General features: G+C 41.8%; 1 pseudogene; it reads left to right on the top strand.

Annotated features, from left to right (window-relative positions):
* The first annotated feature begins 2154 nt into the window (after positions 1-2154).
* On the top strand, positions 2155-9922 carry LOC126952808 (tubulin beta chain-like; annotated as a pseudogene).
* Positions 9923-18605: the final 8683 nt, after the last annotated feature.

Genomic DNA, 18605 nt, shown 5'->3' on the forward strand with positions numbered 1-18605 from the left:
TTTTGTCATGAAATCTTTGCCCATTCTTATGTCCAAAGTGGTGTTTCCTAGGTCCTCAGAGTTTTTATAGTTTTATGTTTCACATTTAGGTCTGTAATCCATCTTGAGTTGATTTTTATATATGGTATAAGGAAGGAGGTTCAGTTTCAATTTTCTGCATGTGGCCAGCCAGTTATTCCAGCACCATTTATTGAATAGGGAGTCCTTTCACCATTGCTTATTTTTGTCAGTTTTGTCAAAGATCAGATTGTTGTAGGTGTGTGGCCTTATTTCTGGGCTCTATATTCCATTCCATTGATCTACGTGTCCATTTTTATATCAATATCATGCTGTTTTGGTTACTGTAGCCCTTTGGCATAGTTTGAAGTCAGATAGCATGATGCTTTGAGCCTTGTCCTTTTTGCTTAGGACTGCCTTGACTATTCAGGCTCCTTTTGGTTCCATATGAATTTTAGAATAGGTTTTTCTAGTTCCGTCAAGAATGTCATTGGTAGATTGATAATAGTATCAAATCTTTAAATTGCTCTGTGCAGTATGGCCATTTCAACAATATGGATTCTTACTGTCCCTGAGCATGAAATGTTCTTCCATTTGTGTCTTCTGATTTCTTTGAACAGTGTTTCATGGTTCTCATTGTAGAGATCTTTCACTTCCCTGGCTAGCTATATTCCTAGGTATTTTATTCTCCTTGTAGCAGTCATCAAAAAGATTTCATTCCTGATTTGGCTCTTGGCTTGGGTGCTGTTAGGGTAACTGAATGCTACTGATTTCTGTACATTGATGTTGTATTCCAAAACTTTAAAGTTGTTTATGTGCTCAAGGAGCTTTTGGGCTGAGACTGTGGGGTTTTCTAGATACAGAATATCATCTGCATATGGGGATAGTTTGATGTCCTTTCTTCCTATTACATTTGGATGCCTTTTATCTTGCCTGATTGCCCTGGCCAGGGCTTCCAATATTTTATATACTTGCAAATGTTGAGATAAATGTCAATATACTTCAGCCTTGTACTATGTATGTATATGCAAAATTTTGTGTTTATTTTGCTCATTATTAAAAGCCTGTGACTTTATGATTATATGGTTTGGAGGACTTAACTCTTATTTGTGGATTTTATATATGTCTTTTCAAATTTTTGCCAAAAGTTCTGCTGTTATTGTTTAAGGAGATTAGTCAGGATGTTGAAATATTAAAATGTTTTTAAAAATTGAGAAAAATGTACAAGAGTAAAGTCATGAAAATACTCTTTTTTGAGACAGTCTTGCTCTGTCACTCAGGCTGGAGTACAGTGGTGCTATCTTGGCTCACTGCAACTTCCACCTCCTGCATTTAAGCAATTATTCTGCCTCAGCCTCCCAAGTAGCTGGCATTATAAGCATGCACGGCCACGCCTGGCTAATGAGCCACCATGCCTGGCCTAAAAATACTTTTAAAATCATGCACTGGAGATGCCTGGAATATTAGGGTAACACAAAACTGATTTTCCATCTGACAATGACTTAAACACTGAATATTGGCACTAAACTTTTAAGAACACTTATTATATTGAATAAAAAAAGAAATATCAATTTAATTAGCTGTTTAGCCACTTCAGTTTTACCTTTTAGGACTCACCTTCCTCACCTATAAATTGAAAATCTTAAATAAGATTTCTAAGGCCAGAAGGAAAGAAGGGTCTGTTTTTCAAAAATTCTTTAATGTCTGAGAAAACCCAGGTTCTCAAAGTCAATCATGTAACTGCTTTACCTTTACTAGCTATAGGTCAGGTCACTAGTTCTCAAAGTTGGCTGAACACTGAAATCACCTGGGGAGTCTTAAGCCAAAATCCAGGAGTGAGATCTGGACATTAGCCAGAAGGTTTAATTGGCTTTGGGTGTGACCTGAACGTTGGGAGTTGGAGTGCTCCAGGTGATTCAAATGTGTAGCAAAATTTGAGAACCACGAGTCTAGGTCATGTATTAAAATCATCTAGGTTGCTTCTTAAAGGTGTAGCTGCTTTCTTCCTCTCAACCTTCCTCTGCCGTGTTCACACCTTGCTGGCTCCAGCCTCTGTGGCACATTCCAGCCCTCTAGCCTGTGACCAACAGAGAAAAAAAAATTACATGTTTTCTTGCCCCATAGATACCTTGAGGTGAACAAAAAAATTAAATTTTAGCCATGAGGGAAATCGTGCGTATCCAGGCCAGTCACTGTGGCAACTAGATCAGTGCCAAATTCTGCGAAGTGATCAGTGATGAACATGGCATCGACCCCACCAGCACCTACCATGGGGACAGCGATCTGCAGCTGGACCGCATCTCTGTGCACTATGATGAAGCCACAGGTGTAAAGTATGTTCCTCATGCCATCCTGGTGGATCTAGAACCTGGGACCATGGACTCTGTTTGCTTAGGTCCTTTTGGCCAGATCTTTAGATGAGACAACTTTGTTTCTGGGCAGTCTGGGGCTGGCAACAACTGGGCCAAAGGCCACTACACAGAAGGGGCTTAGCTGGTTGATTCCATCCTGGATGTGGTACTGTAGTGGGAAATCAGAACTGGAGAGATAGAAAGGGTTACAGGAGGATTTATTAAGGTGTACAATGGCTCAGAGGACTTGCATCCAGAAAGTCTGAGCCCCGAGCAAAGACAGACAGACCCTTTTAAGTGTCTTGAGGTCAGAAAAATGTGAAGCAGGAAGTGGACTTACAGAAGCAAGAACAAAAGTAGTTAATCATGTGACAGGTCTTATATCTTAGAAAAGGTAAACATGTTTTGCAGCTCATGCTTGTCTGCCTTGTGACCTTGCAGCTGCTCAGTAACAAAAACAGGAACTTACAGAACTTACAAAATAAGCAAAGCAGAGATATGGTTAATGTTTCAGAGAGAGGCAGTTAATATTCTTTAACTTAAACTTTGGTTGGTGAGGGGTTGTGGGCGGGCGGGGAGGCATGGGGGGGCTGGCTAACAAAAGCCTGTTTCAGCCTAACTTTAAACAGCAATTTTAGGTAATCATAATAATTTTCTTTCATTCCCCTCTTTGGTGACTTTTATAGATGGATTTTAATAGAAGGCACCACTATCATTTGTTTCTTCCTGGGTTGGCACATATTTTTCCTTGGGTAGAGGCTGATATTTAGTTAAGGCCATTATTTGGGTGGTAGTATGTCTGGCCACAATTGCTTCTACAGTTGACTGTATACTCCTGAATAGAAGAGGCTGAAGACAAGGGAGTACTAAGCATCTGCCAAGGATAAGCATAAACCCTCCTATTAAGGTTTTAAATCCATTGAAAGATGAAAACCATCCTCTGAAAAGGGAGTCTGGAGATCAACCTTTCCAGGTTTGAACTGAAACATGAGCTAATTTCTGCATCCTAGCAGTGATTTCCATGACAGCTTGTCCATTATCATCAATTTCTAGACAGCAATTTGTTAAGTTAAACTTCCCACATACTCCTCCTTCTGAGGCCAGGAGGTAGTTTAGTGCTAACCTATTTTGATAAAGGGCATTTCTCATCTGTGTGGCTTGCACGGCCAGCAAATTCAAGGCCCTTGACGTTTCATTGGTTATAACTTCAAGAACAGCCTGTAACCATATGATACAATTTATCACATAAATGGAGGTATGATACCCCCATGTTTCATCCTCTGCCCAGGTGCCTGGGCCATGGTACTTCATTCTCTCAGGAGGCCATTATTTTTTCTGTCTCCTATATCTATACCCTTTATGTTTGTGTCCTTTTTTGATGTTATGCTTTTAAAAAATATATGGCTCCATGGGCATGTAATGTGGCAAAGGCATAGAGTCAGTAAAAATATTGACCACTTTTCCTTTGGCTGACAGCAGGACCCTTGTTAGAGCCATCAGTTCTGCATTTTGAGCTGAAGTCCTGGTGGGTAGAGGCTGTGCCTCTACCATGGAATCCCATGTCAGTACTGTATACCCAGCTCAACAGACCCTGTCTGAGACAAATCTGCTTCCATCCATGAAGTACTCAGCATCTGGGCCACCAAGGAGGTGGTCTTTTAAGTCGCTTCAGCTGGAGAACACCTCATCTACTACGTCCACATAGTAATACTGAGGTAGGGGGTGTTTTGGTCTATGGGCAGCAGAGTAGCTAGGTTTAGTGTATTTACAGTCTCTATAATGATGTGAGGATTTTCACATAAGAGTCCTTGATATCTAGTCATTCTTGGGTTTGATGATAGCTAATGATGTTCTCTGATCCATTAAGGTGGTAACGGTGTGTGCCACTTGAATAATCAATTTTTGTCCTATGGCCAATTGGTTAGCCTCTTGTGACACCAGAGCTGTGGCGGCTAACGCTTTGAAACAAGGAGGCCAGCCTAGTGACAACAGGTCTAGTTGTTTAGATAAGTATGCCACAGGTCGATGCCACGACCCCATAATTTGAGTTAGGACCCCTATAGCCATTCCTTTCCATTCATGGACATACAGAAAGAAGCCCTTGGTTTGATCTGGCAGTCCCAACCCTGGGGACTGAAACCAGGCCTTTTTGATTTTCTTAAAAGGTTTATTGGTCAGCCTCCCAAAGGAGGGACTCCCTTTTTCCCCTATTTGTGGCTTCATATAGGGGTTTTGCCATAAGTGAGAAGTTTGGAATCCAAATGAGGCAAAAACCTGCTGCTCTTAAAAACTTATTTGACTCCGGGTGGTTGGGGTGAGAAGTGACCACACAGCCCCGCTTTCGTTCACTGTCAAGTTCATGTTTCCCATGACTTATTTCAAAACCTAGATATTTGACTCCTTCTGAACAGATCTGTGCCTTTTTCTTAGATACTTTATATTCTGCTTTCCACAAAAGGCGGAGGAGCTTCTTAGTGCCCTGTAGGCAGTCCACCCAAGTAGGGGCTGCAAGTAGATTGTCTATGCACTGCAGCAGGATGCATTTGTCATTAGTTGGGTCAAAAGTTCTGAGATGTGATGCCAGCACTTCTTCAAAGATTGGAGGGGAATTCTTGAACCCCTGTGGGAGCCTTGTCCGAGTGTGCTGTGTTTCATCCCAGTGAAATATAAACATAGGCTGGCTTATTGGTGCCAGCTAGAGATAAAAGAATGTATTTTTTAGGTCTAAGCAAATAAGCCAGGTTGCACTAGCTGGTGTTTATCCCATTAAGGTGTATGGGTTGGGCACCACTGGGTGGATTATCTCCATAACCCAGTTTATAGCACACAAATTCTGCACTGGCTTGTATTTACCAGACGGCTTCTGAACTGGCAATGAAGGAATGTTCCAAGGTGACCTGCATTTAACTATGATTCCGTGCTTGAAATGCTGGTCTATATGCTTTTGAACACCTCAGATGGCTTCTGTGAAAATTGGGTATTGGTGAACTCGTACTGGGGAGGCTTCCAGTTTTAGCTCTACTAGGACTAGTGCCTGATGTACAGCCAGCCCTGGTGGGTTGTCCTTTGCCCACACTCCAGGTATGTTAGTAGTTAGCCCATATATTTCAAGAGGTTCTGGCAGTCTTGGCTTAAGTGGTACTTCTGCATAGAGTCTCCACTCCTTGGCCTTTGGGAGTGTGAGGGTTAACACCATAGCCTTTGGCTGACTGAAGTTTAAGGATATGATTCCTTGTGGCCCCAAGGAAATTTGTGCCTGTAGTTTTTGGAGTAAGTCTGTTTCTAGCAAGGGGACTGAGCAGTGTGGGAGGTACAGAAAACTTATGCTGACTTCCCATCCTCCAATAACGCACCTCCTGGACAGACAGAAAGGCCTCTTTTTCAGACATTCTGGTTGCCCCAATAATAGTTGTATAATTCTTGGATAGTGGCCCTACAGGTTGGGTCACTACCGAGTATTCAGCTCCTGTATCTACCATAAAGTACATCCATTGGTCCCTGCCTCTACTAAGACCATAGGCTCCTGGGGCTTGAAGAAATGGAGCCTGGTCTGCCTCAGTCCTCATAAGCCTAGCAAAGGCTGCAGGCTATCAGGTGAGCGTCTGGTTTTAGAACACAATGGCTGGCAGCTGGTGGCTCTAGCCATATTCCCTGGTCACAGCTATTTCCTCTGTCTTTCTGTGGACATTCATCCTTCCAGTGTCCGTTTTGCATAGTGCACATTGATCCCTCTCCAGCCTAATCTGGCCTTCAAATCTTGGTCTAGCCTGACCTCTTTCACGACCACGACTGCATCCCCTCATTATGCCAGTTTCTCAACCAGGGCTGCCACCAATAGCTTGACCTTTTTCTTAATCCTCTGCTCAGATTCCTTCTTTTATTGTTACTCACAGTTGACATACACCTTGGTAGCCACCTCTATAAGCGCAGTAGCATTTATGCCTGTGAAACCTTCCCATTTTTGAAGCTTTTGCTTAATGTCACCTTGTGCCTGGCCAACAAATGAGGTATTCACTATGTGCTGATTTTTAACAGCCTCCAGATCAAATAGAGTATAGAGCCAGTATGCCTCACAGAGCCTCTTGTAGAACTGACTTTGGCTTTCATTAGCCTTTTGTAGGGCCTCTGAAATCTTTCCTATTGTCATGGCCTTCTTCCCACCTGCTTTTATTCCATTTAACAGTGCTTCTCGGTACCCTTGCAGGTGTTGGAGCTCCCCTGCCTCATTTGGGTCCCAGTTAGGATCTGTCTCTGGGAACAGCTCCTGGGCATAATGCAGGACATCATTTGTGCCACCTGGCACATTGTTCTCTAACCACCAGAGAGCTGCTTGTGTCACTCTCCAGTGCTCTTCTGTATTAAGCAGTGTCAGAAGGAGCTGCTGGCAGTCTGGCCAGGTGGGGTTATGAGTCAGCAAAATGGACCTCATCAAGTCTGTGAGAGCCTGGGGCATCTCCATATGGGAGGAAGTATGTTGTTTCCAATTTAGGTGGTCTGTCATAGAGAAGGGCTGGTAGATGAAAATCCACTGCCCTCCCCCAACCTGGCCTTGCTCATTATAAGTTCGTGCTCACATCTCACAGAGGAGCATTTGTAAGACTCGGGTGTGGCCAGACTGGAGGTGGCTTGCTACATCACCTTGTTTTCCCTCTTTAGCTTTCATGGGCAGGGATTCAGGCTCTCCCCTGTGGGGTGATGCTGGAGACTTGCTTTCCTCTGAGCCTGATTCCTCAAGGGCCATTTGCTCTGTACCCTGTCCTAGCCCTGACAAGGGCAGGTGCATTGGAACATAACGGGAGGAACCTCTTTCCTCTGGAGGTGCTTGTAGGACTGGCTTTTCCTGGCTCTCCTCTTCCTTTTTCTTTTCTTCTGAGGTCCCTGGCATAATTGGCTTTTCTATCACCTTAAGCTCATCCTGGGCCACTAAGGCTTTACAATAGTTTGCCAAACAAGGTTATAGCCATTCGGGGTGAATCTGGACCACATTTAATCAGGAGTCAATGTATGTAAATTGATCTGGATGCCAAGGCTATCCTCGACTCCACTTACCACCTGAAATACATGGCCAACTGCTTCCCTATCTATTGTTCCTTCAGCTGGCCACCTGCATTAAAAGGCCATTCTAATTCACAGAGAGTTCTCAACCACTGGGGGGTCACTTTAACTCCATAATCTCCTCCAAAACCTTTCTTAAAATTCTTTGACATCCACTCCAATGGAGTAGGTTGACAATTTCCTCCCATTCCTCCCTTTATGATGCGTAGTCACTCAGCCTTTTGTGTCGGACTGATCTGACTGGTTCCTATTATGGGAGTTTCAGGCACCACTTAGCTAGGACAGTACCTTATTCCTGTTACGACTGCTGCAGTCATAAGGCAGCTCCTATCAGCCATATGCAGATCCGCCTAGGCCTGCTCAGTCACATACTTGCTTCAGAGCACACAGTCAACACTAAGATCTGTGCCTCCCCACATCACACGCCGCAATGGTCCCTCCTGGAACTGTCTCTTTCACACACCTTCACACACCTCCTCACTCCCAGTACCTGTTCCTTAATTGGGGTGGCAAGCCACTCTCACCACCTTCAGTTTTTGTTTCCTTTCCTAAGCCAACTTAGCAAGCCTCTCTCATGTCGTGTGTCAGTGGGGGTGTAAGCTTCATCCGAATCGGTGAGCCATCCTCTCCACTCTCAGCCCCTCTGTGTCAAACTAGTAGTTAAACCCTGGGAGGCAATCAGTCTCCCCTTCTGTGTTTATGCGAGGGGTCCCGTCTTGGGGCCCCAAACCTTACTGTGGTTCTGAAGAATGCACACTGCTCCTGGAATCATCCTGCAGCCCCTTTTTTGGTTCTTTTGCACTATCAGGGAAGGGCACCGGGACATGGGAGAGCTGATCTCCCCTCTGGGCTGAAGTTTTCCCGTTGGTGCCTAGGGTCTTGGGTCTGCCCCAGCCCGGGCTCCAATCCCACAGGCAAAGGAGACAAAATTTGCCATCTCCAATCCCGGATGAGCCCCAGAAAATGTACTGGGAAATCAGAACTAGAGAGACCAATAGGGTTACAGGAGGATTAAGGTGTACACTGGCTCAGTGGACTTGCATCCAGGAAGTCTGAGCCCTGAACAGAGAGGGACAGGCCCTTTTAAGTATCTTGAGGTGGGGAAAAGGTGAAGCAGGAATTGGGCTTACAGAAGCCCAAGCAAAAGCAGTTAATCATGTGACAGGTCTTACATCTTAGAAAACATGTTTGCAGCTCACGCTTCTGTCTTGTTACCTTGTGCTACGCGGCAAGAAAAACAGGAACTTACAGAACTTACAAAATATGCAGAGCAGAGACATGGTTAATGTTTCACAGTGAAGCAGTTAATATTCTTTCTTAGCCTCAACATTTTGGGGTTGCGGGGAGGGGCAGTGTGGTTACCAAAAGCCTATTTCAGCTTAAACAGCAATTTTAAGTAATCATAATTTTCTTCTTTCTCTATTTCACTATGGAAGGAGGCAGAGAACTGTGACTGCCTGCAAGTCTTCTAGGTGACCCACTCGCTGAGTGGGCACCCAGGCTCTGGAATGGACACTCTTATCAGCAAGATCTGAGAAGAGTACCCTGATTGCATTGTGAACATCTTCAGTGTTGTGCCTTCACCCAAAACGACACCGTGGTTGAACCCTATAATATCACACTCTGTCTAGTTGAGAGAAAATTCACACAGCACATTTTACATTGACAACGAAGCCCTCTATAACATCTGCTCCCACGCTCGGAAGCAGACCACACCAACCTACAGGGATATGATCCCCCTCATCTCAGCCACCATGAACAGTGTCACCACCTGCCTTTGCTTCCCTGCACAGCTGAATGCTGACCTCTGCAAGTTGGCAGTCAACATGGTCCCTTTCCCACATCTCCATTTCTTTATGCCTAGCTCTTCCCCTCTCACCAGCCATGGAAGCCAGTAGTATTGAGCTCTATCAATGCCTGAGTTTACCCAGCAGATCTTCAATGGCAAGAACATGATGACTGCCTGTGAACCCCACCATGGATGATACTTTCCCATGGCTGCCATCTTCAGTGGTCAGATGTCTATGAAGGAGGTCAATGAGAAAATGCTTAATCTGCAAAAAACAGCAGCAGCTATATTGTGGAATGAATCTCCAACAACATCAAAAACACAGTACATGACATTCCATCTCGTGGTCTGAAAACTTCTGCTGTTTCTATTGGGAACAACATGGCCATCCAGGAGCTCTTCAAGCACATCTCAGATTAGAGAAAGGGGATCAGGTGGGGACAAGAGACCATCTTTGGTCCCTAAGCTTCCAGAAATGTCCTAATCTCCACCTTTTCTTACCCCTGAAAAGGAATTAACATCCCTGACTATGTAGTGGTATATACTGCCATATCAGCCTTTGAGTCAATCCCCAGAGGAGAGGGGAAGCCTCCTCCATCTTTTCTGCAACATCTCATATCTTCTTTCTGCTGTTGCTTCTCCTGCCCCTACACTTGGTTTTATTCTATCCTACATTTGAGATTTCTATGTGTTAAACTTGCTTTTCTTCATATTGAAAAGATGACATTGCCCCAATAGCCAAAAATAAATGGAATTTCTTTAAAAAAAAATAGGTGCAGCTATCTTCTCAGAGACTCAGATTCAGATTCAATGGGTGTGGAATGGAGTCCCCAAATCCACCTTTTAAACAAGTTCCTCCAGCTCTTGGGGCAGGGGATCTCAGAACCACAATTTGAGAAGCATTGTTTGGATGTCAATCTTTGGGCATTCATTTAAGTTTGGTTTCATGTAACTTGCAACATAAGGAACAGATTCTCTAGATTAGGATCCAGCATTGGGAAACTGGGAGGGTGAAGTGCATAAGGAGCCAAGAGAACCTTCCTTCCAAGTATTATGGATTGATATTTGCTTGAGAAATCAGGGTACTTTTAAGACAACAGGCTTAGGAGAAAGAATCCTTCCAAACACATGAAATCCCCTGTAAAAGAGACACTCAGGTCTGAACAATTTAGACATGACCACGGGAGACCAGGGTCAGACCAGAGTATTTAGGGCTCTAGCTTCCTGTTTCTTGATAACCCTGGGTTCTTACATTGGAATATAAGTAAGGTGGTCAGGAACGTCTTGCTGTAAAGTCTCCAGTGCAGTGTCCTTGACTCATATCAGGATACTCAGTGGGTTATGTCCTCCTGCTGGTCTGGTCCAATATAATCACCCAGTGCCCTTCTGTGTCATCTAGGCACTCATTCCATCCAGGCCCTCTAAATAATGGTAGAGAGGGCCAAAGATCTGTGGTTGCATGTAGCAGACACTCCTGGTACCCTGCCCAGACTCTGTCAGCCCCTTCCATTTCAGGGCATGCTGGCCTGACTCCCGTTCACCAGCACCTGCTTCTTAGCCTGAGGACGTCCTCTATCCACCAACAGTGGATTCACACATACACTAGGAGCCCTCAACTATTGACTGATGGGAGTTGGTGTTGGTTCCCTTGCCTCGTATGTGGCATAACTCTGAGGCTTGTTTCCTACTGTGGCTCCCAGAATCCTTCAACAGGATTAATCTCCAGGAGTTACAGTGGTGAGTAAGGTAGCCTTTGTTGACTGCTTCCTTTGTCTCACTCCACAACCAGTTTCCTGCAATCACATCCAAAATAAACTACGTGCACTCAGATCTTAGTCTGAGTTCCTTCACAAAAAGATGCTAAAACAAAAACACTGGGATTGCTAGCTTCTTGTAACTAATCCCCGGTGTTTATAAATCAGCTACTTCTGAATATCTAAATATGATGCTCTTGGGTAGAAATACACATCTTTCATTACAGAGAAGGTTCTGGTGCTGAGATACCTGAACTAAACATCTTTAATTGTCAATAATACTCAAAGGGGTTCTTGATCTTTAGGCTTTATAAAGAGAATGGTTGCTACAAATTGCAAATGATTTATGATATGGATACTCAATCATTTCTGGGACAAGTAGGCATGGATAAATTTAAAGTGGCTGGTAGGCTATTATATTAAGCTAAGTTTACAAACATTTCAAGCTCCAGATGCATGGCATGAACTTTGTATCATCAATTGCTGCATCCCTTACTGGACTCTTTTCTCCTTTCTGGTCTACATTATTTGTTGACCTTCCTCTGGGCCCATGCTGTTTCATACACTATAGAGGCCTGTATTAGATCCTCTCTATTGCAGTAAAGAAAACAGGCATAAAGTAAACTTGGCATATCCAAGTGATTACACACACAAATATATATTGAACACTCAGCTGCTTTTATGATTCTAGTCATATATAATGTGGTAACCACACACCTCTGATTTGGAGCACAACCATTTCCCTTTGATCCACTTTGTGAAAAGAATGGCAGCCCCCAGTCATGTAGCTCTTCTTTTCGGATAAAAAGACAGCTTCCCAGCTACCATTTAGAAATCTTACCTGTTGTGCAGGACATTAGTGAACATTTGCTAGTTGAATAAATGTTCAACCTCTGGGAGGTTCAGTCAGAAGCCGATATGACTCTGGTATCACATAACATGTGGACAACCCACAGGTGGGGTCTTTGGAGATATTCATTGTATTTCCTGTCTTATCTCACAACTAATTGAAAGGGACACCAGGGACATCTCAGTCGAGATCAAGCTATAAACTTTATTGTTGAGGGTGGTGGCCCGAAAAATGTGACTTGGGTCTAAACCATGATCAAATTCCCAAACATCCTCCCTCCCCTCCTACAACCCTGCAAGTCTAACATTATACCCTTAGAGGGGAGATCTGGCCTACAGAGCAGAAGCACATGCCCAGGATCACTGGGTGAGATATACAGCCAGAGCATCTGAGGGACCCTGGCTCAGCTGATTAGTTCTACCCATGGTCAAGGCCATCATAGGATGTGGATGCTGGTTGTAAAGAAGAGAGTGAGGGAAAGCCATTCTGCCTAAGAGCACTGACATGTGTACCTATCCACCAGAGAAGCATGGCCTGTGAATGTCAGATTCTAACCTACTGCATTAACCATTACTCTCCTAAGGAGGAGTGAGGGTGCTAAAGGGTGGTAGATATTCCTGAGCTCTCTTATTCCCACATGGAGGGGGAAAAGAGGTCCCTTCTGTGGACCATGTGTGTAGTTCTTCTGTGGTCATCACCCCTTGGAAACAAGTCCTCTAGTTGGATGGACTTACTAAGTCTCATTCAAATCTTCCCAATTCTCTGCTATGCCATCTCCCTGTTCAGCCCACCATAATGCTGGGATTACCACTAGAGATTTGTCTTAGTCAACTTGAGCTGGCATAACAAAATACTATAGGCTGGGTAGCTTAAACGATGGACATTTATGTCTCAGTTCTGGAGGCTGGGAAGTCCAAAGTCAAGGTGCTAGCAGATTTTCTTCTTGGTGAGGGCCCTATTCGTAACTTACAAAGTCGTTTTTTCCTCATATGGGTGGAAGAGGACTAGTCTCTGTTGTTCTAAGGATAATAATCTCATCACGGGTTCCACCCTCATGACCTCATCTAAATCCAGTTACCTCCAAATACCATCACATTGGGGATTAGGGCTTCAACATAAATTGGGGAGTGGAGGATGCAAGCATGCAGTCCATAATAAATCTCCTGTGCACGTTTTCTCCTCTACATCCTTCTATGTCCAGGAGGCTGACCTTCACAGATTGCATCATCTGGGCTACTGTGCCATCAGTCTCCTGGTTGGGTTAGGCCAGTGGGAGGCAAGGGCAGGAAATCAGAGGTTAGAAGGACGTGGCAGTTGGGGTATCCCTCCCTCTTCCTTCCGTGAATGGTTTTGGCAGTGTCATTCCTCAAGAGCCACAGCTTGTTCGGCGGCCACATTCCTGGCTCCAGGTCCCACCAAGCCCTGGTACACAGCTGTGCTACCTTGACCCTCTGGTCTTGGTGTGGTAAAGGCTCTGTTCTTGCCACTTCCTGGGTGCTACTGTCCCCTTTGTGGTTGGCTTGATCTGCCTACACTTAGAGAAGTAGCTGTTCCCTAAATTTCTTCAATCGAACCCCATAAGTATGCTGTTTCCTGTGGGAACCCTCATCCACCCTGTAAGTATCTCCTTCACACAGCAGCCCAGAGTCACTTTTCTGAAATGCAAATCTGATGTCACACCTCTGATCCACACACACCAGTGTGACTAACTGCCCTCAGGTTAAAATCTAACTCATGCCAGGCCCTGCATAATCTGTTTATTCTCAGATTTCCTCTGGTCATTCTCCCTTTTGTTCTTTTCTGTCTAGCCAGACTAAACTTTAGAGTTGACAAAAACCTCCTCGAGGTTGTTGCTGCAACCTCAAGCTGCATACTGCTTTCTGCCTGAGATACCCCTCTTTTTGTCTTCCACCCTTAATCCCCCCATCATGCCAACCTTTTACCTAGATAGATCTTATTTGTACCTTAGGCCTCAGCTGTGGTGGTGGTGGGGTCACCTCTCCTCACATTAGCAGTCTGGATTAGGGACCTTCCTTTACTTCCCATAGCACCCATTTTGTTTGCCTGCACATCTCAACAAAAAGATTTCCCGGCCTTGAGTGTACTCGTATACCATTCCCATCCCCAGTCTTTGGAGCAATGCCTGGCAGAATAGGAACAAAGGAGTAAGATGGTCATCAAGTAATTACTACATCATTAATTTTCCTGTTTCATGCAGAAATTACCTCCTGCTCAGCCTTTAACTAAGAATTTATATCACTAAGAACCTTATGGAAGAAATATGATACATGAATGTTCAGGCATATTTGGATCCTATCAAAAAGAGATCCTTGCGGTCACAAGTCACCCTTCTCTCAAAACTTAATGCTGGTAAAGGGTGCACATTTGTATTCTAACTGAACCTTGGGTGACTGAGAACCCATCCACATATACGCTCCTCTTTCTGCAAAGATAGAGACAATAGGACCAGTTCTGTCATTATGTGTAACAATCTCAGGTACATAGATTTAGAATATGTTTTAGCTATGATTCTAGTTCATCAAGCATTCAATCATGAATAAACTGCCATTTAGCTATTTTTAATTATATCGTACTTATAAAATACTTCTGCTACTCCTCAAAAATCGAGGTCTTGATAACAGCTTACATATAACAATGCAGTTTTCATCCTATGCCCTTGACTCTTCCTACCTCAGGTAACTACCAATTCTGAAACTTGTGGTTATCATTTTTCTGCTTTTTTATGTAATTTTATGATGCCTATATGTATGCTTAGAAAGTATTTGAATTTTAGTTTTCTAAAAAGTGCATCTTGTTATATATATGAAAATATATATTATATTTATAAATTAACTTTTGGATTTACTTTCACTTTATTTATATTGCTAACGCTCATATGTATTGTTACATGTCACTGTAGTTACTTTACTCTGACGACTGAATAACCTTCTGAGTAAATATACTGCAGTTTAGTCATCCTCCTTCAGGGGACAGGTATTTGGGTTGTTTCCAAAGCCATTGTGAACACTGGTGCTATAAAACAGCCTTGTCCATGTCTTCTATTGTGTATGTATCAGTCAGAATAGGTCATGATATTCTGTAGTAAAAAGCAACCCTCAAAATCTCAGCAGCTTAAATCTACAAAGACTTATTTCTCACTTTTGCTCTATGTCCTTTGTATTCAACAGGAAAGAATGTATTATACGGAATCAAGGACCTAGGCTGACAGAACAGTCACTGTCTGAAAGGTTGACAGTAGCTGCCAGAGGGAAAAAGTTCTGAAGAATCTGGAGTCAACATTTCAGTGCCCTGGCATGGAAGAAACGTGTCACTTCTACTCCCAACTCATGGGTCACAACTAGACCTATGGCTCCACGTAAGCAAAAGGGGCTAGGTTGTACATTTGACAAGAAGAGAGGAGATCAGATATATTTGGAAAAGAATTTGGTGGCATGTCCTCAAACTGAATATTAAAACACTTTATAATCTAACAGTTCTCCTGTATGTGTGTGTGTGTATATATATATACACACACACACATATATATATATATGAAGTATTTCATCAGTTATGGCATTAATGTTGTCTTCTCAAGTTATTGTTCGTAAGATGTAAGAAATCTTACAGAATCACAGCTTTCCCAACTCTTGGCATTGTCAGACTTAAGTTCTTGGCAGTTGAATGGATACCAAAATGCAAGTCAAGATCATAATGAGATGGCATTTTATCACCAATAAAAATCTTTTTATTGGTTTTGTTTTACCTTCAGTAAAATGCCCATTTATGTCTTTTGTCCATTTGCTACTTATTTGTAGGACTTCTTTGCATATTCTGAAAACTATTTGAGTATATATTACAAAAATATCAATTCATAATTTCTCTTAGCTTTTGATAGTTTATAAGTAAATTTTAATGAAGTTTATTAATTTTCCTTCATAGTCAATATTTATGTGTCTTAGGTTTTTCTTAACTCCCAGGCTCAAAAAATAAAGCTTCTTAAACCCTCAGTAGAAAACAGGTGAATTATTCATTCACACGTATGTTTATTGCAGCACTATTCACAATAGCAAAGACTTGGAATCAACCCAAATGTCCATCAGTGACAGACTGGATGAAGAAAATGTGGCATATATACACCATGGAATACTATGCAGCCATAAAAACGGATGAATTCGTGTCCTTTGTAGGGACATGGACGCAGCTGGAAACCATCATTCTCAGCAAACTATCGCAAGAACAGAACACCAAACACCACATGTTCTCACTCGTAGCTGGGAATTGAGCAATGAGATCACTTGGACACAGAAGGGGAACATCACACACCAGGGCCTATGGTGGGGAGGGGGGAGCGGGGAGGGATAGCATTCGGATATACCTATTGTAAATGACGAGTTAATGGGTGTAGCACACCAACTTGGCACATGTATACATATAACAAACCTGCACATTGTGCACACGTACCCTAGAACTTAAAGTATAATAACAATAATAAAAAACAAAAAACTACCTAAAAAAAGCAAAAGAAAGAAAACAGGTCAATTATTAATTCATATGACATTATTGGGTGTGGTGTGAAGTAGGCATTAAATTATTTCTCATAAGGTTAAAATAATCCAGCTATATGAAAAATTCCCTCACCCATGACATCTCACTTTCAGGGTCTGTTTCTGGGACTCCCTATTCTATTGCATTGGTCAATTTGTCTACCCCTGTCAATATCAACCAGTGTAATAGAACATGATGGTTATTTTTTTGATACAGAAATGTACCCTTCCTATTCTTTTATTGGACAATATACTTGGAATATTTACTATTCTATATGAAGTTTGTGACAGTTCTATAAAATTTAAACATTAAACCTTTAATAAACATGCTGTAATTCTCCATTTTTGATATTTCAGATTTAGGGCTTTTTTTTCCCTAGAGGCCTTACATTTTTTGTTGGATTTATTCTTACATCCCTGATATTCTGTACTTGTGTTCTAAACAGAATCTTGATTACGTTTTTAAATTATTTGCTACTAGCATATGGATATACAACCAAATTTGAATATACTATTTGAATGCCATTCTTACAGCCATCTTAATGTGCATTTTTTCTTATAACTTGTCTGTAGATTGAGTTTCTTGAGTTAATTTCTCCTTTCCAATCCTTATGCCTATATATTTGTTTTATTATACTGACTAGGATCTTCAATATAACATTGAATTACAGTAAAAGTTCTTCTCTTGATTTGAAAAAGAATGTTTTTAATGTTGTCTTATATAAGAATTTTTATCACAAATAGTTGTAGAGTATTATTACATTCTTTGTCTTATACATTTTGAGATGATAGTTGTCAAGAAACGAAAAGTTTGGGATTTTACTCAGTAAGTTAGCCTGCTATAGTTTTATAGATGTTGGCAGAAGACATGAGACTCACGGGTACGAGATAAAAGGACTATTGTGGCACAGCAGGCAACATCATGTTCATGTTCACACCGCTTCCCTTTGCCCCTCATGCCCCATGAGAGCAATAAAGGGAAGGCTAGGTGGCTGCTGCACATGTAGTGGATTGTATCACTGCGAGGAATCCTGCATCTTTTAAAATGGGCTAAGAAATAGACCTGTCTAACATTTGCCCTGAAGTGAGACGTATTTATTATATTGAACTGTAAAAAATCTGCCATCTGCTTCAGAAGGAGACACTATCTTTGAAGGCTATTTTCTATACAGTGATCCTTGAAAAGTTAGTTTGGAATAAATGCCATGGGAGCTTCTGCTCACAAGATGTGCAGAAACAAGAGATCTCTGGAGAATTCTCTCAATATTTGGTTTTTTCTATTAATCCGTGGATGTGGCAGATTATGTTTACGAGCTTTCTGATAGTAAAAGATCTTTGTATATCCCCAACAAGCACTTTTATATAAGTTTTAAGATAGCATTTTATATTTCTGTGAAGAACATTATTGATATTTTGACAGGAATTACATTGTATCTGTAGATCGATTTGTGTATTATGAACATTTTAACAATATTAATTCTTCTAATCTATGAACATGAAATATCTTTGTGTCCTCTTAAGTTTCTTGCATCAATGTTTTGTAGTTATAGATGTCTTTCATTCCCTTGGTTAAATTAATTCCTGGCATTTGATATTATTTGTAGCTATTTTAGCTAATGTAAATGGGATTACTTTTTTTTCAGATTACTTGCCACTATCGTAGAAATGGTACTAATTTTTGATTTTGTATCTTGCAACTTTACTGAATTTGTCTATCAATGTTAATATTTTGATGGAGTCTAGGTTTTTCCAAATGTATCTTCAAACAAGAATAATTTGACTTCTTCCCTTTCAATTTGCATGCCCTTCATTTCATTCTCTTGTCCAATTGTTCCAGCTAGGACTTCTAGTAGTATGTTGAACAACTGTGATGAAAATGAGCGTCTTCGTCATGTTCCAGATCTTAGAAGAAACACTTAAGTTTTTCCCCATTCAGTACGATACTAGCTGTGTGGGTCTCACATATATAGGTTTTATTATGTTGATGTATATTCCTTTTATGCCCAGTTTCAAGAACTTATTAGGAAGACATGTTGAATTTTAATCAAATTCTCTTCCAGCATTAATTGAAATGATTATGATTTTTGTCCTCCATTCTGTTGACATGATGTATCACATTTATTGGTATTTGTTGAGCCATCCTTGCAACTCTGGAATAAATCCCACTTGGTCATGAGGAATGATCTTTTTGATGAGTTGAATTTGGTTTGGTAGTATTTTAAGGATTTTTGCATCAATGTTTATCAGGGATATTGACCTTTTTTT

Source organism: Macaca thibetana, chromosome 4, assembly GCF_024542745.1.
Source record: "Macaca thibetana thibetana isolate TM-01 chromosome 4, ASM2454274v1, whole genome shotgun sequence".
NCBI classification, from domain to species: Eukaryota; Metazoa; Chordata; class Mammalia; order Primates; family Cercopithecidae; genus Macaca; species Macaca thibetana.